The sequence below is a fragment of the Aythya fuligula genome, chromosome 17, assembly GCF_009819795.1.
Source record: "Aythya fuligula isolate bAytFul2 chromosome 17, bAytFul2.pri, whole genome shotgun sequence".
Taxonomy (NCBI): domain Eukaryota; kingdom Metazoa; phylum Chordata; class Aves; order Anseriformes; family Anatidae; genus Aythya; species Aythya fuligula.
Window position 1 is genome coordinate 3936008 of NC_045575.1, and position 19174 is coordinate 3955181.

Below are 19174 nucleotides of genomic sequence, written 5' to 3' on the forward strand. Positions count from 1 at the left end.
AGCCTCCGCAGCTCTCCTCTTCCCACTGCCTCCTCGGGTGCTGGGACCTGCTGCAAAACGCTCAGACGTGAAGCTGGGAAGAGCCGAAGGCCAGCAGTACCTGGGCAGTACGTGCCAGAAAGCAGAAAACGCGGCAACTGCCAGAGGGAAGGAACTCGAGAGATCCGTCATTCCAGGGGGGGGAGGAAAAAAAGCCATGTTCAAGGCCTCCTCGGTTACGTAAACTTCATTTCCATGTCTTTTATCACTGATAAGATAAGCCATTGCTCAAGTTCAAGTTCTGTATCAAGTAAACCATGATAATCCTCTTAGGAATTCCCCATGCCCCAGCTTGAACAGACCTGCAGAAAAGAGCTTAAGGGGTTGCCTTCGGCTTAAAAAAGAAACACACACAAGCACGCAGCCACACACTTATTTATAACGTAGGCAAATTGGGGCCCGGGATAGAATGGGGAAGGCTTAAATGGGACTGCCTGAATAAAGGGATCTACTTCTGCCCTAGTTCATCAAGGCTCCCAGCCACGGCTGGGGCACGCACCGTGCAGTCGGCCACAAAGAAAATCGCCCTTCCGAGAAGGATTTCTTGCAGCAGCGAGGAGCTGGAGGATCCCGAGAAGCAATTCAAGCGATTCACAGCCAGCCCCACGCACTCTGTGCTGGATTACACCAACGAGAGCTTCCCAGGCTGCTGTGTTTTTTTATTTCTTATTACAGCAGAGGATAATTTCACCTCATCCGAGGCCAGTGGCAGAATTACAGTGATTTCAAGCAATTACCCCCCTGCTTCAGGTGTCAGAGGGGAACTCGCCGAGACCACCCCCTCCTGTCGTACCCCTCTATTGTACCCTCAGGGCATCCAGATGTGAGCCCCCGCCTGCATTTCTTAGCCTGTAATCTGACCCAATCTCGCAACTGGATGTTCTTACTAACCACTTAAACATGCACTTGCACACACCGCCTCGCAGCGCAAAAAGGCCACTTCATAACCTGCTGATTGCGAGATAGATGGCAGAAATAAACAAACTCTCGCCCTCCGCTGCCGCACGCCATCAGGATGCAAATTACCTGGGCCAGCAGTTTTATCGCAACATCTTCCAGGCGACTGCCAGGGTCGACTTTTGAAGCCTCACGCTTTGCTGTACGGGGATAGCTCGACTTCACGGGGCCACCCTCGGCCACCCCCAGGCGCTTCGGTGACGTGCAGCCACAGCCCAGGAGGGCACAGCCTTGCACGAGCGTGGCAGGCACAAGAGCAAGGCACCAGGCAGCGGTGTCTGGAATCAGGACTTAAAACGAAAGCTTTTTTCAGGCCTATCTACTTCCCTCAGGCAGCCCAACGGGCTCAGGTACCCGCAGCTGCTTCTTACTCATTTCCAGCTAGCGAAACTTTCATCCCTCCAGCCCCAGAAAGAAAAAACTGCCTCTCCCCCTCAGGTCTTCCTCAAACGTGCCTGGGTGTTTTGTAACACGACCTGAAGCTGCAGCACACCGAACCCAACAGCTCCCTCCTCCCCACCAGCAACTTCGGGATCCTTCGGCGCTGACTGACAATCCACAAACCCGTGGCAAAGGTTGTTTTCAAATCAGCTGCCGGAAAAGCTCTTCCAAGATAGCAGCTGAATTCAAATCACCCGGCAATTATAGCTCAGGGGGATTTCTAGGTTTTTCTTTCAAGCAACCTATCTGAAAACAAAACAAAAGAGGAAAAAAAAAAAAAAAAAAAAAAAGCTGCTTTAAATCTCATTAAAACATTTCAAAGTGTGTCGCAAGCATGCCACATTTTCCACCAAGGCAAGCAGGAACAAATCCAACCCTCTCCACCCCATCCGAAGAGGTTTTTTGTCCTTTAAACCCTCGCTGCGTTGCCCCCCCTGATTCAGCAGAGGAGCGGAGGGTCCCCAGCTGCTCCAGACCTCTCGGCATCCCGCTCGCCGCTCTGTCCCGCGCCGTTCCCACACGGGGAGCTTTGGAGGTTTTCCACGCCGCCCTCCTCGGGTTTTCGCCCCTTGCCTCAAGGCCGCATGCAGATGACCGTGCTTTTTCTGAAGCCGGTGCCAATGAGGCCGCCGCATTCGTTATCCGGGAGGATAATGACAGAGTGCAATTCAGTCAACAGCAAATCCTCCCCGGGGAGATGCCCTCTGACCTCTCCCGAGCTCGGGGATGAAAGTAGACAGCCAGATCTCAGACAGGCGGCAGAGCTGAGTGAATAATTCCTAATGAAGCCTTTCATCTCCCCTTTTGTTTTGGGGCGGGGGGGGGGGGGCGGAGGGAAGCGGAGGGAAACGGTTTGGCACTATCCACCAGCAGAAAATGATTTTCTAGGGCTACTCCAAATCAGTGGAGGCCGCAGCACATTTTTCATGGGCTTGGGTTCATACACGGAGGACGAGCTGATCCCTGCAGGCAGCGGGGTCCAGAGGGGGAGAGCAGAGCAGAGCAGCACAGCCTGCAGCAAGAGCGGGGATGCTGCTGGAAATCTGGCCTAAAAGCCCCGTAGCAAGCAGCAGGGTGAATTCAAATATCCACTCCAACCACATTTTTACAATAAAATTTGGTTCCGGCAGCGAAACGTGAAGGAGAAGCAAGTTCCTTAAGTAATGCCCACGGAAAGCCAGGGACCGGGGACCTCACCTCTCCCTGTGTCAGCCCTCACTAGCAGCTCTCTCCACGTTACAAACCCATGGGCTGGAGAGACAGCGAGTGTGGGATACGAGCAGATTGTTATCCCCGACAAAAAGCAGCAATTCTCCATTCTGTGTGAACTCAGCAGCAGAATCAAGTCCTGCAGCATGTCCTGAGTGTCACCCAGAGGTCTTAAGGGAAATAAGGACAGAAAAGAGGCAGAACAAGAACCTCAGAGCTGCTTCATAAGCTTTGGGTCACCCACACAGCACCAGTCCCCATCCGTGCAGCAGTACCAGTTGTAGGCACACACTTTTCATCCCCATCTCTCCGCCAGGCCCAAGATCAGCCACATCTGAAGCAGTCGCTTCCACCCAGCGGCTGCCACCCTTAGATCTGCCCTCCCCAGCACCAACATTTCACGCTGCAATCAGGAATTACACAGAGGGCCCACGGCCCCGGGATGCTCCCGACCCTCTTTGAGGCAAACGAACCGACGTGAACCCACACGCTCAAACCGAGCTCAGCGAGGGTATTTATAAAGACACCAGATCCCAGGGGTACCGATGACAATCTCTTCCCCAGTAAGACCTGATTCCAGCCCCAGGCTCTCTCAAACCCCCCCACACACACCCGGGACGTCACGCGCGGCCGCGCAGGGAGCAGCCGGCATCCCCTCCAGGTGCCCAGCGCACGGGGCCGCGATGCCAGCGATTAGGCAGAGCTTCAAAAGGAAGGGAAACAAGAGTCCTAGTCAATGACTGACCAGAGGAGCGGCTCAGGCTGCTCTCATGTGCTCCTCTCCCAGCGCATTTGTTTGCCAGGCTGCCCGAGAGGCTCCCAAGGGTCAAACCCGAGGAGCCGCGGGGTCAGCGGCTGCGTGGTGATTTCAGCTCCAGCGCAACAAACAAAATCCCAAAACGGCGAGCGAGAAGCTCCCAGCCTGTACAATTAAAACTAAAAAGATGTGGATATGCAAATCCTCTAAGCTCAAACATGCCAGAGGCAGCATCAAAAAAAAACCAAAAAAAATAAAGAAAGCCACACGTGATTGCTGGAGATCAGAGGTTAACAATATCTAGTGATCTGCCTCACATTCTGACCGGCTCGCAGGGGCTGTGGAAAGCAAAACCGTGCTTTCAGGCTATTTTGAGAAGCACTCACAAAGTTTGTCCCAGAAACTGCTCTCTGCCTACTCGGATTTCTCAACCGAACCGATCACATGGCGCTCCGACGGCCTGCCGAAGACACTTGAGACTTGCAGTGCTGCCTGCCACAGCACGGCTTTTAATTGAGGCTGAACTCCTTTAGCCCCTGCTGCAGTCGACAGCTCCAATCACTGAAATAATAATTAAACCCAGGAGGAACGGTCCAAAGCAGCGATGCCCTTAACTAGTGTGTTAAGACGGGGAGACCTGCAGACGTGCGCAGACACCTCCAGGACGTGCTGGTTTCTTTCCAGCCTGCGGATCTGCCTGGATTTTGGATCTGCCCGGATTTTAACGGCGCCGTCAGCACGGCAGGGATCTCGCAGTGCAGCACAGAGACAGAGGAGATGCAGAAAAGCGTCCTTAAAACTTCCTTTCACCCTGCCAAGACCGAGGAGGAAATTGCAGCAAGTTTCACCCACTTCAGGACCTTCCTCCTCTAATTCCTGGGAACATCACAGCTGCTGATGACCTGGGTGGGCGTCCAGAGCAGAGCACATGGTCCTGAATCAGTGTAGTTTGGGCATCTGCCCCAGTTCACGGGGTCCTAGGAAGGAAACCTGCTGCAGAGAGCACGCCGAGAAGCGCGGGCTGCGAAGGCTGGTGGTGCATCAGGCAGCACTGCCCTGAAATCCAAGGGGAGAGCCTCAGCCTGGAAACTGCTCTTCGTTAGGTTAATTAGTCGAGTTTGCTGTAACCAAGCCGGTTACCATAGCCACGGTGCCCGGAGAGGAACGCTGCACACGGGTGTCCCTGCTTGGGACCGGGGCCGGGGGCTGCTGGCCCTCAGCACTGCACAAACACCGCTCGCGGGAAGGCTCCTGGCCACACATCACACGGCTGCTAAAAATAGTGCTGGAGAGCAAACAGGTTAATGGCACGGCGAGAAAACGCAGCCACACGCGGAAATAAACAGGACCCGTGCGAGATCTGCCCCCCCAGACCGCCCCGTGGATGTGTGAACAACCAGAGAGATGCTGGGTGCTCTGAAAAACCCAACCCCTGCCAGCAAGAAGTGACGGGGAGCTGCCCGTCTCCCCGCACACACAGCCAAATCTCTTTCATCTGCTCCGGTGCCTGGAAAAAGTCCAGAGTTAGAGCATTTCCCCAAACAAGCACATATTTTAAGTGTCGTTAGCTACACTCTGCCCTTTTATGATCAACATCGTCGCCGTCGCTCACAGATCCGCGCTGCGGCTCGCGTTGATCCCTGTGCTCGAGGCACGCCAGCAACACCCCGCTGCTCACAGAGGGGGAGAAGGGCAGATTTAGGGAAGGGGGAGAGAAAAGGCAATTAGTGATTTAACTGAGCTCCTCCAAAAGTGGGAAAAGAAACCTTCCCTCTCCCATCTTCTGCTCATCCAGTGCCTAACTGGGCCACTACTGGTCAAAAATAACTGGAGGGAGAGGTGTTACGAGAGGGACACGGTGAGGAGCAGCACGGTAGGGAACTCAGCCCTACAGCCCCAGCTGCCACAGCCCCAAAATTTATCCTAAAATCAGCAAAAGGCAGTGGAAAAAGTCAAAAAGCTCAGCCCTGCTTGACAGACAGCCCCAAACCCATTAAGGAAGGCGATTCAGCGCCACCTTTCTCAGCAGGTTAATGGTAAGCTGCTACTTTTTCTTCCTCTCTTGCAGATGCCCTAATTGCTTGCTTCATACAGATTTCGCTGCTGTGCTTATCGCGAGGCTCCGAGCCGGCCGTGTGATGAGGGTGCAGAGCGCAGGGCAGACCCATTTGTCTCCGTAACTAATTGTTCTGACTTCCCAACGTGCACACCAAATTGACTTGGCAAGACCGCGAGGCAAAGCTGCTGGGTTTATTTCGGCGTTTCTTCGGCTTTGCACACCAAGGTGGCAATCCGGGCACCCAGGACACGGCACCACGGGCACCTTGATCACATTTATGCAAAACCGGATCGACCGAAGGCAGGATCAGGCCCCAGGTTAGCAACATTCCTGGGCACGTCCTTTACACCAGGTATTGTAGCCCCGGTTACCTGGCTAAGAATTCGCCGGCGAAGTGCTCCAAGTTCACGAAGGCGAGCGCCAACGTTTTTACTCCTGGTTGTAGCCTCTCCACGACACCCGAGGCGTGTGGCCTCGCCGATCCCAGCGCAGGGAGCGCCTGTGTTAGCCAGGCACGTCCGACCCCGGGTAACGCGGGGCTGCCGTCATGCACGGACACGTTCTTCCTGGAACAGCCCCGTGCCTGCGGCCAGGGGGCTGCCCCCGCACCCGCCTCCCAGCTCCGCCAAAGGTTCAAGGTGTTTCCGCATGAAACAAGGAACTAGAGCCAGGCGAGCACAACGGCGCATTGTGCGGGGAGCAAAAGCCTCCTGCAGAGAAATCCGCAGGCTTTTCGAAAGCACGACTGGAGGAAAAACGGGGCGGGGGGAGCGCCGCAGACAGGACTCAAAGTTCTTGTCCTGGTGGAGACAATAGCAAAACGCACGTGGTGGGAAGCAGGAGCAAGCGGAGGGCTTGCACACCTGTGTCTGGCTCCACAGCACGGCTCCTTCGGCTCTGGGCAGAGCGAACTCCCCATTTCCCAGCTTTAAAAGACATCCACAAAGCGTTCTGGATTGCAGGAACACCAGTCTCGATGGAGATGCAAGCCTCAGCTTCCCGCAGCGCGAGAGCCGACAACAAAAACACGAGCCTTAAGGTATGCACTCACGTCTCTCTGCTTTCGTTTCATAACGCTGGAGAAAACCCAAACTCCTGCAGCACTTCAGCCCATCACCACGCAGCCCTCAGGAGCACTGCAGGCAGCTGGCTGGGTGCTGGACCAAAACCGCAGCAGCTCTTTCCGTGCCTCTCTAATCACTGCACCTTCAGCCCCAAAAACACCAAAAAAATAAAGATTTTTTTTTTTTTAAGCAGCTACCTCGTCGAGACAGCAAAAACAAAGCCAAGACTCAAACCTACAAATGAAGAGAAAAACAGCAAGCAGAAACAAGGGCTGGCTGACACCTCCTGTACGTGCTGTCAGCAGGATCGCCTCCTCCGAGAACAAGGCCGCAGCGCGATGCTCGGCGCGCACAGCACACGGCAACTGCTCCACGGCCCCAATTCTGGGGTTGCACTGAACCCATTGCCTCGCAGCTCAGTAACCAACAGCCACTTACACTCCCCCAGAGCACTCCAGCCCCGTACGCCACCCCCCAGTCCGATTTTTGGCTCTTGACCTCCTCTCAAGCACCCACTCGGGGCGCAGAGAAGCCTCGCACCCCGCCACCAGTCACTCAGCAGCTCCAGCCACAGGCGTGCAGCCGAGCCAGCAGCACAGGAGCCGTGCAAAAAACATCTCAAAGGCAGCCCAGGGTGGCCACCAGGTCTGCAGAGCACTCACAGAGGCACCACCACCACCAACAACCACCCCAGCACGCAGCCAGCTTCCAGCACGGGCACACAGGGCTACCTCCTCGGCACCCTCCAAGTGGGTTAGTTAAGACTGGGTGACTTAGTTAAGACCAGAAAGCCTCAAGGAATAACACTGATGGCTTTTTCCACTGCCAGTTCTGAGTATTTTTCACCCAAACACTGGATCCACAGATTCCCATGACGTGCAGGCTTTGCTGCGTTTTCTTTCTTCGACGGTTTTTAATCGGCTCTGGTCTAGCATTTGGAAATTATTATTCACACACAACAGGAACAAGGCTGCAGGGAAACACGAATTTCACTGGGCTGCCTGTTTGTGTCTGTGGACACCACCTCACATATTACCAAATCAAAACAAGGCGGCCAGCTTCAGCATGAAGGGGGGAAATGAAAGGGCAGACGGGTGACCTAGAAATGAAGCGGAGACTTTGGCATGAGCTCGAAACTGCAGCAGAGGCAGAAAGAGGCAGGGAGAGAGAGCTTTCCAGGCTCCATTTTGAAAGCAGCTACCAAGTGGAAGTACAGGACACGGTACCTGCAGAAAAACAAGGGCAACGCCTGGTCGAGGAGGTCCTTCCGAGGGGTAGGAGTCCCCCGATTCAAACAGAAGGGAGCCTCGTGCCAAAGCAGAAGGGATGCAGTTATTTAAAGCCTCGGTGCAGGAACCCCCCCCTGCTCCGCAAGCAAACGAGTAGAGAAACTTCCCAAGCGCCCAGCTCTGATAGCAAACACCAGGGCTGCTCCACGCCCAAGATTTACATACCACATGAGATCACGAAACGCATGACTGTAATGGCAAGGGCTTGGCGAGTCCGTAGCCGAAGCTGCAGGGCTCCGAGCAGCGGCTGAGGAACGCTGCAGCCACACGTCTCGCAGCGCGGCTCCAGTACAGACTCACCCTGCCAGTTCTAATTGGTTCGGGGAGGGTGTTAACGAGCTTCTCCTCTGTTCCAGCAAGTTGCAGGCTCTGTCAGGTAGCGTCCGCGGCGCTGGCACAGAACCGACGCAGGCTGCGCATCGCCCCCAGCAGGGCTGACCACTTGCCCGTGGGCCAGGCTGGAGGTTGGCACGGCACTGGGTGGCCCATGATAAATTCCTGGGGATTTGCAGCCTCAAAACCAGCTCCTTGCAACATCAGGCCAAGGGCTTGGTGGTAAACACTTGTCCAGGGCTGCAGAGTGCTGCTGCTCCACCGATAAACCACGCGCTCACCAGAGCTCCTGCAGCACTGGGAGAGCACAGCCTGGGAGCCTGCAGAGCCCCGAGATATTCACCAAGAGACCATGTACCACGCTGCTGAGACCTGGTCCTATAGGAACCTAGCTGTTGGGGTCATTTCACGTGGTTTTAAAACATTTTCCTATGGAAAGCTGACTTCTCATTGTTTGCTGCAGCCCGTGAGAAGCCCACTCACCCTGTGGCGGAGAGGAAAAGATCCTCACCCTCCGAGCCAGGGCTGTGGGGTTTCTCGGGAAGCCTGGCTTTGTGTGCCACCCCTAACAGCCCTTCACTCTCCCCTTCCAAAATCCACGGCGACACGCTCTGAGGAAGATGAAGCCTGCCCAGGGAACACGAGTCCTTGGGGACCAAGCACAGACAACGGGATGATCCTCCTCGGGAACCTTCCCAAACCCCGTCATCCCCCACCCACGGGGCTGACACATTTCTTTCATTTTGCCTTCTTTAACGTGAAGCCACGGCAAAAACGAGGGCTCGCAGCACAAACCCTTCTGCCCAGACACGCACAGGACAAACGCCGTCTTGTTTGGGAAGACGACCGAAGGCATTCGGATCGCGGCGCTGAGCACAAACCCGGAGCCTGAAGAAAGCAGGACCGAGGGGATGGAGCAGCCCCAAAACCACACGACAGATGGGCACAGCAGCGGAGAGCTCCTGCAGGTCGCCTGCACACGCAGGGAAAAGAGTAGCTGGGTGGGAAGGGTTAACGCCCCGGGTATTTGGGGCCAAAACCGCGCTTCTGGGCACCGCCACAAGGTCCGGCGTTCCAGCGGGGAAACAATGCTAAATAAAGGTTACGCCGAGTGGTATTATGTAAATAATTCTCCTCCACAATGAAAGGATAAACCCAGGGCTGCCTGGTTAGTTATTAACTCGGGAGCCAGCGCCGCGGAGAGGAAATCCTGCCGGCTCTCCCTCCCTCGCCATATGTACCGGAGGGCTGCAGATGGGCCCGCAGCTCCCCGAGACAATGCCCAGCACATCCCCTGCCTCTCCCCTGGAGCACTTCCCACCGGAGGAAACCACCTCAGCCCCACCACATTGTCTCCTCCGAGGGCAGCCCGCTCGTCCCGAGTCCCGCCGCTGCCCGGGCTGCGTTCAGAGCCCTTCCTCCTCCTCCTCCTCCTCCTCCTCTCCCCGACGGGAACACGCTCCTCGAACACGCTCCTCGCCACGTCCCTCCACGTGAAGCCGGGCCCGGCCCTTCCCTTCCCCCTGCAGGCTGAACCTGCTGGAGTTTGCCTCCCCGGCACCGTTTCTCCTGCCCAGAATAACTTACTCAACCTTTCTGTCGCCTCCTCCCCCCTCTCCGCAACCTCCCTCCAGCCTTGGCCCCACGACTGAATGCTTTATGTTTGTCAGACAATTTTAAATCTGTCAGCAATTCATCCATCTGCTGCCTCCTGTTTTTTTTTTTGTTTGTTTTTTTTTTTTAATGCTGCGAGCGGCTCCGGGATACAGCCTCGCATAAAACTCTCCATGGAAAATGGAGCTGTATCTCATTCAGAAACGGAACCAGCTTTGAGATCATTTCTTTCCGAGGTGTTGGGGCTGTTTCAGAGGCTGGCTTCTCCCCTGCAGCCAGCAGAAAAGCAGCGATGCTATCCGCTCTAAAATAAACATCATGGGAGCGGCGATAAGGGGAAATATTTCAGCTGACTAAGAGCAATGCGGGTTCAAATCCAAGCGTAAGCTGATATTGCTTGTAATTTGCTCCCAAGCCAAAAACACAGACCGGGAGTGAAAAAAATAAAAAATAATAATGGATGGCATTAAACAGCGAGCAGCACACTCAGCGACTCTGCACAACTTCAGCATTTGCATTATTATTTTTTTTTTAACTAACCTTCACTTTCACGGATCATAAAGTTAATTTGGAGCCAACTTCCCTTCCCTGTAGCTAGAAGGAGCTGCCATCCCTTACATGCGTTAAGGTTTGCTCCCGAGCTTCAGAGCAGTCAGGGGCATTCCCCGTGGGCACGTAGCCACACTGCCTGCTTTGCTCGCCCCATCCCACAGCCCTCACACCAGGGCAATAACTGCAACCCCTCCACATCCAGCCTGGCCACCTTTTGGACACCTCCAAGCCCAACTCAAGCCACCAGCCAGGTGGCTGCAGCCCCCCCAGGGCATGCTCCTGGCCTTCAGTCATGCAGCCCGTGCCCCCGAGGCTCGCCGGTGGCCTTGGGAAGAAGGGAAGTGACCAGAGGGGAGGGCAGGGCACTGGGGGCACAACCCGGATTTCTCAACTCCCAGTACAGTCCCGCGTGTGGGTCAGGGCTCACTTCCCAAAACGGCCAAATCACGCATTTCCTGCTGCTGCTCTGCCCTCCTTCCCTTCCCTTCCCCTCCCAGCAGCTCCCTCCCTCGCCAGGACCAGGCTCTGGGGGCACTTTGATGCCTGCAGATCCAGAGGTCTGCCTCCCCTCGCCAGCTTTCCTTTCAGGAAGCAGCTCTGGTCACACTCATTACACGAGACCCATTTCCATTTTCTTCCACAACACAAAAATCCAACCCTCGGGTGCCACAGGGTAAATCCGAGGCCTTGCCACCTGTGTGCCAGGGCAACCCCAGCCATAAGGAGCAATTCTCCACGACTCCAACACATCTACACAGCAAGGACCCCAATTAAAGCCACACCAAAGCTTATGTCATGGATCCGGGATGAGAATCCATGGCCTCACGATGCCTAAATCCTTCAGCAGCTGCGAAAGCCTCAGACAGTGCTCACAGCAGCGACTGGGTGCTGCTGCACGTCGTTCCCAGCTCCATCAGAGCCGACCCTGCTCTCTGCTCAAATCTCTCAGCGAGGACTGAAGCGTGTTGCAGCTCACCAAAATGCTGCTGCACGAAGAAAACTGTCCTTTCAAACACACATTGTCCTCGATTCCCATCCTCATCTACCCCTGCATGTAGCCCACGGACTCCGTTTGGCAGATCGCTGCTCGCAGCCACAAAACCCGGGAGAATCAGCCCCTTGCAAGAGGGAACCCTCGCAGTGAGGGCAGGGTGCTCATGGAGCAGAGACTCCACCAGCAAAACAATTCAAAGCGTTGAACCACACGCCACCTCTCTGCCCTCAATTTTCAGACATGTCCATAGATCTGGTTGGAATGAGCCATCAGGTCAGGGCCAGGTAGCGTTGAACCTCTCAAACCCAACACCACTTTGCCACCGCTCCAAATCATCTGCCCAAAGCCCATTCCGGAAATTTTACCCATTTAACCCTCCTTTCCTACCCACTCTTGTGATCTCCCCAGTTTTACATCTTTCCTCCCCTCTATAAAGCCAGAAGATGCCGCTCACTCACACACACAGGTTACGGCTGACGTTAAGTGGGCTGCTCCCACCGCGACCCACCTGCACCCAGGACTGCATTTCGGCAGAGGAACGTCCCCTGGGTCACCACCAACCAACCCAGCAGCAGGAGAAGCACTGGAAGGCACCAAAGGGCCAAATAACACACGTGCATGTCACGAAACACGAGGACATCTGCTCCGACCAACTCCAGCCAGCGCAGCCCGGAGCTGCAGCGGGGACGAGTCGGGCAGCTCAGCTCAGCTCTATTATTACCACGTGTCGCTATCGGCACAGCTGCACGCATGCCTTCATCGCCAATCATAACAGAACTGCCTTCAGACTGGGTCTTGTAATTACAAGACACGAACACGGCTGAACCAGCCCCCCTTCGGATTTGGCTCCGGGGCCGGGTACAACCTCCACTCGAGGCGGCTTGGTCCGAATCCAGCCGCAGCCGTTAGCAAACGCGAGGCACTGCCAAGCAGCAGCTGTTTGGTGGTGGCTTGAGCGAAGCAAGTTGACAGTTTCAGTCCAGATCTTGTCGTGAAGAAACGCCCGTCACCTCCCTGGCACCCAAGGTGTGAAGCCAGAAGCATCCACCCTCCTCTCCAGCGTGGGAGCCCCGCCGCGGGAGGCGTCCCTGCACGGGGCTGCGCAGCAGGCCCTGACCTCTGCAGGGCTCTCAGAACCAGGTACGTTTTGCAACTTGGCAGAAACACACGGCTAAATAACAGAAACCACCACCCACATATAAGCCAGAAGAACAAAGTACCAGTGTTTTCCTGCCCCAGACATGTGCATGCCCCATCTCCTCTCTCGCACCAAAAATAGCTTCTACTTTTTCCCTTTTGGCAACAACAAAGTAGGGTTTGAGTGCATTTGCTTTCAATAAACTAAACGCGTTTTGCAAGAGTCTCTCTCATACTGAAACTTACCCAATTGAAGTTATAAAATATTGTCACACGCAGAACTTCCCTTCCCTCCCGTGGCTCCTCGGGACTCGGACTGCAACCTTTCTGCTCTCCCCGCACGAGGCACGGCCTCAGAGCCAGGAGGGCAGAGCTAAGCCCCAGAGCCACCAAATACATCGGTGGTGAAATTCAGAGAATTAAGCACAACTTCATAAAAGCCATCCAGGAGTTTTGTCACCACTTTCAGAGGAGTTGGAAATACTAACACGGCTGTCCCAACTCACTTCCCTTCCCTTTATGAATTATCATCACCCTCAAACCCTTCTCTTTAAAAAAAATCACACAGCAAACCTTAACCTTGCTGATAAAACCTCAGCCAAACGCCAAAACTCTCACCCCACACAGCCGAGGAACACCACTGGAACAACACCACCTCCAAAGTCAGATTAAAAACACCAGATTCAGCAAAACCCCGCCGTCTTCAGGCACTCGAAGCCCCAACCTTTGCTTCGTGAGAATGCCGAGGGAGAGGTCACAGGAGAGTTCAAACCATAAACGCCTGCGAGCCCGGGGAAATACCCGCTGCACAGATCACCTCCAGCACCACGGCCCCTCCGGGGCAAATTCTTGAGCTGACCCAAAACACAAAGTTCAGGGAGCAGACCCAGCCGGGCACAGGCCGGGGCTTCCAGAGGATTTGAAGCAGCGGGAGGCAATAGGGGGGGTGTTCAGAGGGGTCAGCACAGCCCATGAAGGGGGTTCAATGGGGTCAGCACGGCCCCGAGCCCCCAGCCTTCGGGCCGTGCAGCAGCCCACATGGCAGGCAGCTGCCCGCACCCACCGCGGCCCCGCTCTTTGTGCAGGGCCAGGGTTACGGGAGCAGCAGGAGAAGTGGGAAGGGGAAATTCGGAGAATCTGCAGGGAAAAAAAGCATCGCTCCGGCGGCTGGGAGAGGAGCGTACACTTGTTGCCTGCAGCCACCGGCCCTGCTTACCCACCGTAAATATTGACATGGGAACAACGCATCGCCGGGTGAGCTCTGGAGTTTGCAGCTCCCCACATTTGAGGTTTGGGGCTGTCCTTCGCCCCCAAGGACCCCGTTTTGGGGGCAGCGGGGCCGAGCCTGGCCTGGGGCTGGATTCACCCCACCCGGCACCGGGCAGGGTCTCTGATGCGGATCCGTTCCCTGGGCTCTCACGGCGAGCGTGAAACCAGCAGCTTCAAACATGTGTGTCGGGCGAGAGCCCGAAAAAATAAAGCAGAATTGAAAGGGATTTTTTTTAAGAAAGAAGAAAAAAAAAAACAGCCAAAAAGCACCGCCACGCTGCGGGGGGGGGGGGGGGGGGGGGGGAGCCTGTCCCCACAGCCCCCCATGGCCGCCAGGCTGCCTCGCGTGGGGGGGGGGCTTTCCGTGGGGGGAAAGGGAAAGGAGAAGAGGAAAAAAAGGAGAAAAAAAAAAAAAAAAAAAACACAGAAAAAAAAAAAAAAAAAAAGAAAGTTTCTTCCCCGCTCAGCCGCTCTGGGTGCACATTTTCATTTTTACGTAACCGCGGCTGGCTCGCCGACCTACCTGCCTGGCAGCCCCTCCGCTCGGCCCCTGGGCGCCGCAATTAGCAGCAATTAACGCTGCTTCCCCCCCCCCCCCCCCAAAAAATAAATAAATAAATAAATAAATAATAAATAACCACATTTCCCCTTACCCACCCCGTGAGCTACCAGCGGGTCCTGCACGGCCGGGCTGCAGCCCACCCCCCTTAAACCCTCCTCCCCCATTCACCCCGCGCTAATTAATTAGCGGGGGCGGCGCTAATTAGCTGAGGGGGGTGCTCTGCGGAGCTGGGCCCCCCCCCCCCCTCCCTTTGAGGTGCTCCTGCCTTACCTAATCCCGCCGCCGGCTGCCGCCCCCCATGGCCGCTCCTCGGGTGCTGCCTCTGCTCCTCCTCCTCCTCCTCCTCCTCCTCCTCCTCCTCCTCCCGCTGCGGGGCCGCCTCAGCGGCCGGCGGGGCAGCGCTGGGCGCGGGGGCTCGGCCCCGCCATTTGCGCCGCGGTTATAAATCCAGAGCCATGGGGGCCAAAGCAGCCCCTGGGGGAGCCCAACCGAGCCAAGCCGGGCTGTGCTGTGCTATAAACGGGGCTGCAGCTCCCCTCTCTCGCCCTGCCGAGCCGAGCCGAGCCGTGCCCTGCCCGGCCGGGAGGGAGGGAGGGAGGGAGGGAGGCGGGCAGGAGGCGGGCGGGTTTCGCTCCCTGCACCGCCCGCCTGCCTTAAAGGAGCCGAGGCTGCCTGCAGAGATGGGTGCTGCCCTCCTGGGGGTGCTGAGGGGGGTTTAGGGGGTCGTACGGAGAGGGTAGGGGCAGCCCCCGGTGCCCTCGTGTGGGCTGCTCGCGGCTCCAGACCTGGCCCGGGGTGGGGTAGCGTCAAGGGGTGCCGGCTGTGGGGAGCCCGCCTCAAGGCCTGGCTGTGCTTGTGGTGGTTTAGCCCCGGTGGTTCATCTAAAGATGCCCTGTGAGGTTTAAAATCATGGAATCACTGTGGTTGGAAAAGAGCTCCAAGATCGTCTGCTCTAATTATCCCCCTACCACCAATGTCACCCACTAAACACCACATCCAACCTCTCCTCGAACACCCCCAGGGACGGTGACGCCACCACCTCCCTGGGCAACCCGTCCCAACGCCTGCCTGCTCTTTCTGAGAAGAAATGTCTCATTTCCAACCTGAACCTCCCCTGGCACAGCTTGAGGCCTTTCCCTCTAGTCCTACCACATGTAATCTGTGAGCAGAGGCCGACCCCCAGCGCCCCACAACCTCCTTTCGGGTAGCTGCAGAGAGCAATGAGGTCTGCCCGGTGCTGGCTCATGTCCAGCCTTTCATCAACCAACACCCCCAAGCACTTCTCCTCCTGCTCCCCGTCCATCCTCAGCTCCATGAGGTTGGCCCCTCTCAACCCTCTTACGGCCCTGTGTGCATGCCAGCAGGAGATGCGACACCCCAAAACCTTGCAACCTCCCTCAACCTGCTCCAGCTTGGCACCACCAAAGGCATGCGTCCCTGCAAAGGTCACAGCCAACCTTTCACAGCTTTTGGGCAGCCCACGTGCCCCTTTCCTTATTTTTTTCCAGTCCTTGGTCGTACGTGTCCGTCTGGCAGGCCGAGTGCCTTGTGAGGCAACGCGGCAGATCAAACCTTCCCCTGGAAGATGCGATTATGCGATTATCTCTGCAGATAAAGGACCGGCTCTATCAGCCTTGCATTGTGGGGTGTCCCTGCTCCAGCCGCCTAGCATTACTTGAGCTGTGCTTTTTTTTTTTTTTTTTTTCTTATCTGCAGTGTTTCTCAGGGAGCTTTCATTTAATGAATGGATGGCGAGTCCCGTACCACTGCAAAAAGGCTTCAGACGTTGATTTTACTGCAGCCAGGTGCCAGGCGTTTTGATTCTACTGACCTCAGACAACATTATAATCAAATGTATTTAAAAAAAAAAAAACTCCCTAAGGGTTGAACACACTTTTCAGCAGGGCTGCCTATCCCACCAGAGCACAGATGGATTCTTTGACCGCGATTCTATAATCTGGAAGACCACGGTCCCAAAGGAGATGGGCTGGCATCGCAGCATCAGTACAGGCTTTTAGTAGTGGCACTGCTTTTGTAATAGAGGGGATGGTTTCACCACATTTCTACGTCTTCCCCTGCTCCTAGCTGTCCTGTGGGCCCAAACAGAACAAGCAGTGAGCGGTGTCCTGCTCTCCACAGAGCTAGCCTCGTTACGCCCCATCCTTAACAACCTTTCCCAGGGCCTCCCAGCTTGGTGTTTCCAAGCTTTTTCCCAAGCAGAGGCGGAGGCTGAGAGTTTCTTTTTTTTTCCATGGAAATCCCTGAGCAGCTTGTGGCAGGACCACGAGGTGCCAGGAGCCGTGGCCTTGCCAGGACGAGCCTCCCCAGCACCACACCGAGCAGGGGACACTGGCAGCAGGTCCTGGTGCCAGCCACATCCCTGCACATGAAAGACCCGAGAAAGAGCAAGGCTGCCACTGTAATCACAGCGTGTCTGCGCTGCGAGGCTGGAGATAGCTTACACAGATTTTCCGTAGTGTTTCACTTCTAAGCGGCCGTTGATAGCTATTCCATCAGATAAAATGGTAATGCAGCGCGCCTCTGAAACGGCGCATCAGCAAAGAAGGGGATTTCAGATCTCAGCGGAAAACTGGAGTCCCGCCTCGTATTCTTGTCTTGCAGTGTTTCGGCATTAAACTCGCCTGATCCCCGGCACAAATGCAAGAAATTGGGGCATTTTCTCACTTGGGTTCACCTAAACTCCTCCAGGAAAAGCAGTGAGATGCAAAACAGGAGCCACCCGCACTTTGAAACCGCCCTCCCATGGAAAGCTTCAGGGGAAAGTAATTAAATTTAATGCAAGCTGCAGCCTTTAAACTAAGTCATCCTGTAATTGCCTTTATCAGAGCATCAGCCCACTAGAACTAATGCTCCTGGAAACCACTCCAGGGGAAGGGGGGGGTCCCTCCAGGAATATGCGTGGCCCATGGCAGCTGGCAGGTCCTGAGTTACCAAAGTTAGAGAAAGGCCTGAGTCCTGCAAACAGTGTGCCTGTGTCCTCGGGGAGCAGGGGCTGAGCGAGGGCAACAGCACACGGCCCCGTGCTGTCCCTGATGTCCCCACTTCCAGCACGCGGCCCCGTGCTGTCCCTGATGTCCCCACTGGAGCATCACTGACATGGTGCTGAGGGCTTGTGCCAGGGCTAGGGATCACCTTGGGAAAATGGATCCGTCTCCAAAAAAAAGCCAAAAAGGCCTCCGTCTCCAAAAAGCCAAAAAGGAAAGATGCCTCTGGTGCTGCTCTGCGCAGGGGCTTGCTCCATGCCCACCTCCCCATCTGGAGTCCTTCACCCAGCCACTGCCCTCATTTTGAGCCTCGGTCATGCCAGCGTCCCCGCCGAGTCCCCGCAGCCACTCGCAATCTGCTGCAGACAGCTGCTCGCGCCTCTTCCACGCTCGCTTTCAGGCTGGCGGTGGTTTACAGATGACGAGATGTGGGGATCCCAAAGTAGGTGGCATTCAGCGACATGAGGAGAGGAGAAAAACTGAAATGATGCTGGGTGGCAGCTGTAGGCTGGGAACAAAAAGTACCAGGGATATCTTTGGCTCCAGCGAGTGCTGTAGGGCAGACACATCAGGGCAGCCAGGGCTGGTGGGGCTGCAGGGTCCCTGGGACATGCACTCAAAAGGGCCACATCTCGAGGATCAGCAGGGGACCCGGTTTTTCAGCTCAGATAAAAGCAGCAAACACAGCCATTGCATAAGAGCAAATACTGCCCTCTGCCCTGCAGTGGGGATGGGCAGCGGAGGGGCTGCAAAATGAGGGGCATAAGGATGTCGGGACATTAGGATAAGGGGACATGGGGACATGGGGACACCTGCCAGCCCGCGTTTTGGCCGGCACAGGCATGGGTGCCACCAGGGCAGCTCCCACAGTGAATACCTGAGCTCTCCCGCAGCAATGAATTGCTGCAGCTTTATTAAATCAATATTAATTCATAATCTTTAGCACACAATTACAGTTATCTCACACACAAAACTCCCCACCTCTTCAAATCTCTGATCTGACAGGGTTATAATTAGCTTATTACTGGCCATACATCTGCTAATAACTTTTCCCTCAGCCCTGCGAAGTGAATTAAGGAGCGCTAATAAACCATGGCTGTTAATCCATTTATATGTCTTAGGCTTTTGTCTAGGTACCGAGTTTTAAGATCCTTTAAAGGGGGTTCTCCCTGTCCCTGGCCACATGGCATGGACACCAGGGGTGGCTGGTGGCACAGGTGATGTCCCACTCGTTGCCCCAGAGGGTGCAGTGCTTGCAGGAGCAGGATGTGAGGAGAAACTCGAGGAAGTGTTTGATAAGCTGGGGAACCTCAGAAGATGTAAGCACGGGTCCCTTTTCACTGTGCCTTCCTATTCTGAGCCCTGCTGCCTGTGCCTGGCACAAGGCAGAGGGTATTTCGGGAAGGTCCATGGTGATGTGGTGAACCCCCAAAATACCATTTCTATGGGAATAACAGGCAGGAAGGTGCTGGACACAGACCCCTTTCAGCAGAGCTCCAGCACTGCCCGCTCCCCTTCACCACGGAGCGTTTCTGGGGCCATTCATTGGCGATAAGGAAAGTGAGATAAGAGATGGCTGGGGGGGGGAGGGAAATGTTGATCTACAACGACGGGCGGTAATAAAGGGCAGCAGAGAGGCACGGTGCGATGTGACGAGATAAAAGCAGATGGCTGGCTGCTGCTTCTAATTATAGGTCCCCGCTAACGAAGAGGGCGCTGATTACACTGACATTGTCCTAGGACGCGGGCTTCTGAGGGAGCTGGCTCCGTGTCGGTGCGCACGGCTGCCCCGATTGGGGGTCCCACATCCTGAGATGTGTCCCCACCGTGGGGACAGCTGGGCCCAGGGCATCATGAGGACACCGGGAGAAGCCAGCGGAGATATTCCCCGTG

At 55.7% G+C, this 19174-nt stretch overlaps 1 protein-coding gene across 13 annotated transcripts in view; it reads right to left on the bottom strand.

Moving 5' to 3' along the window:
- Positions 1–14597, bottom strand: part of NCOR2 (nuclear receptor corepressor 2) — a 222326-nt gene extending 207729 nt beyond the window's left edge. For all 13 annotated transcript variants that reach the window (XM_032198747.1, XM_032198746.1, XM_032198739.1 and 10 more), the window contains exon 1: positions 14547–14597. The gene's annotated coding sequence lies outside the window, so the exon portion shown is untranslated. The remainder of the gene's footprint in view (positions 1–14546) is intronic.
- Positions 14598–19174: the final 4577 nt, after the last annotated feature.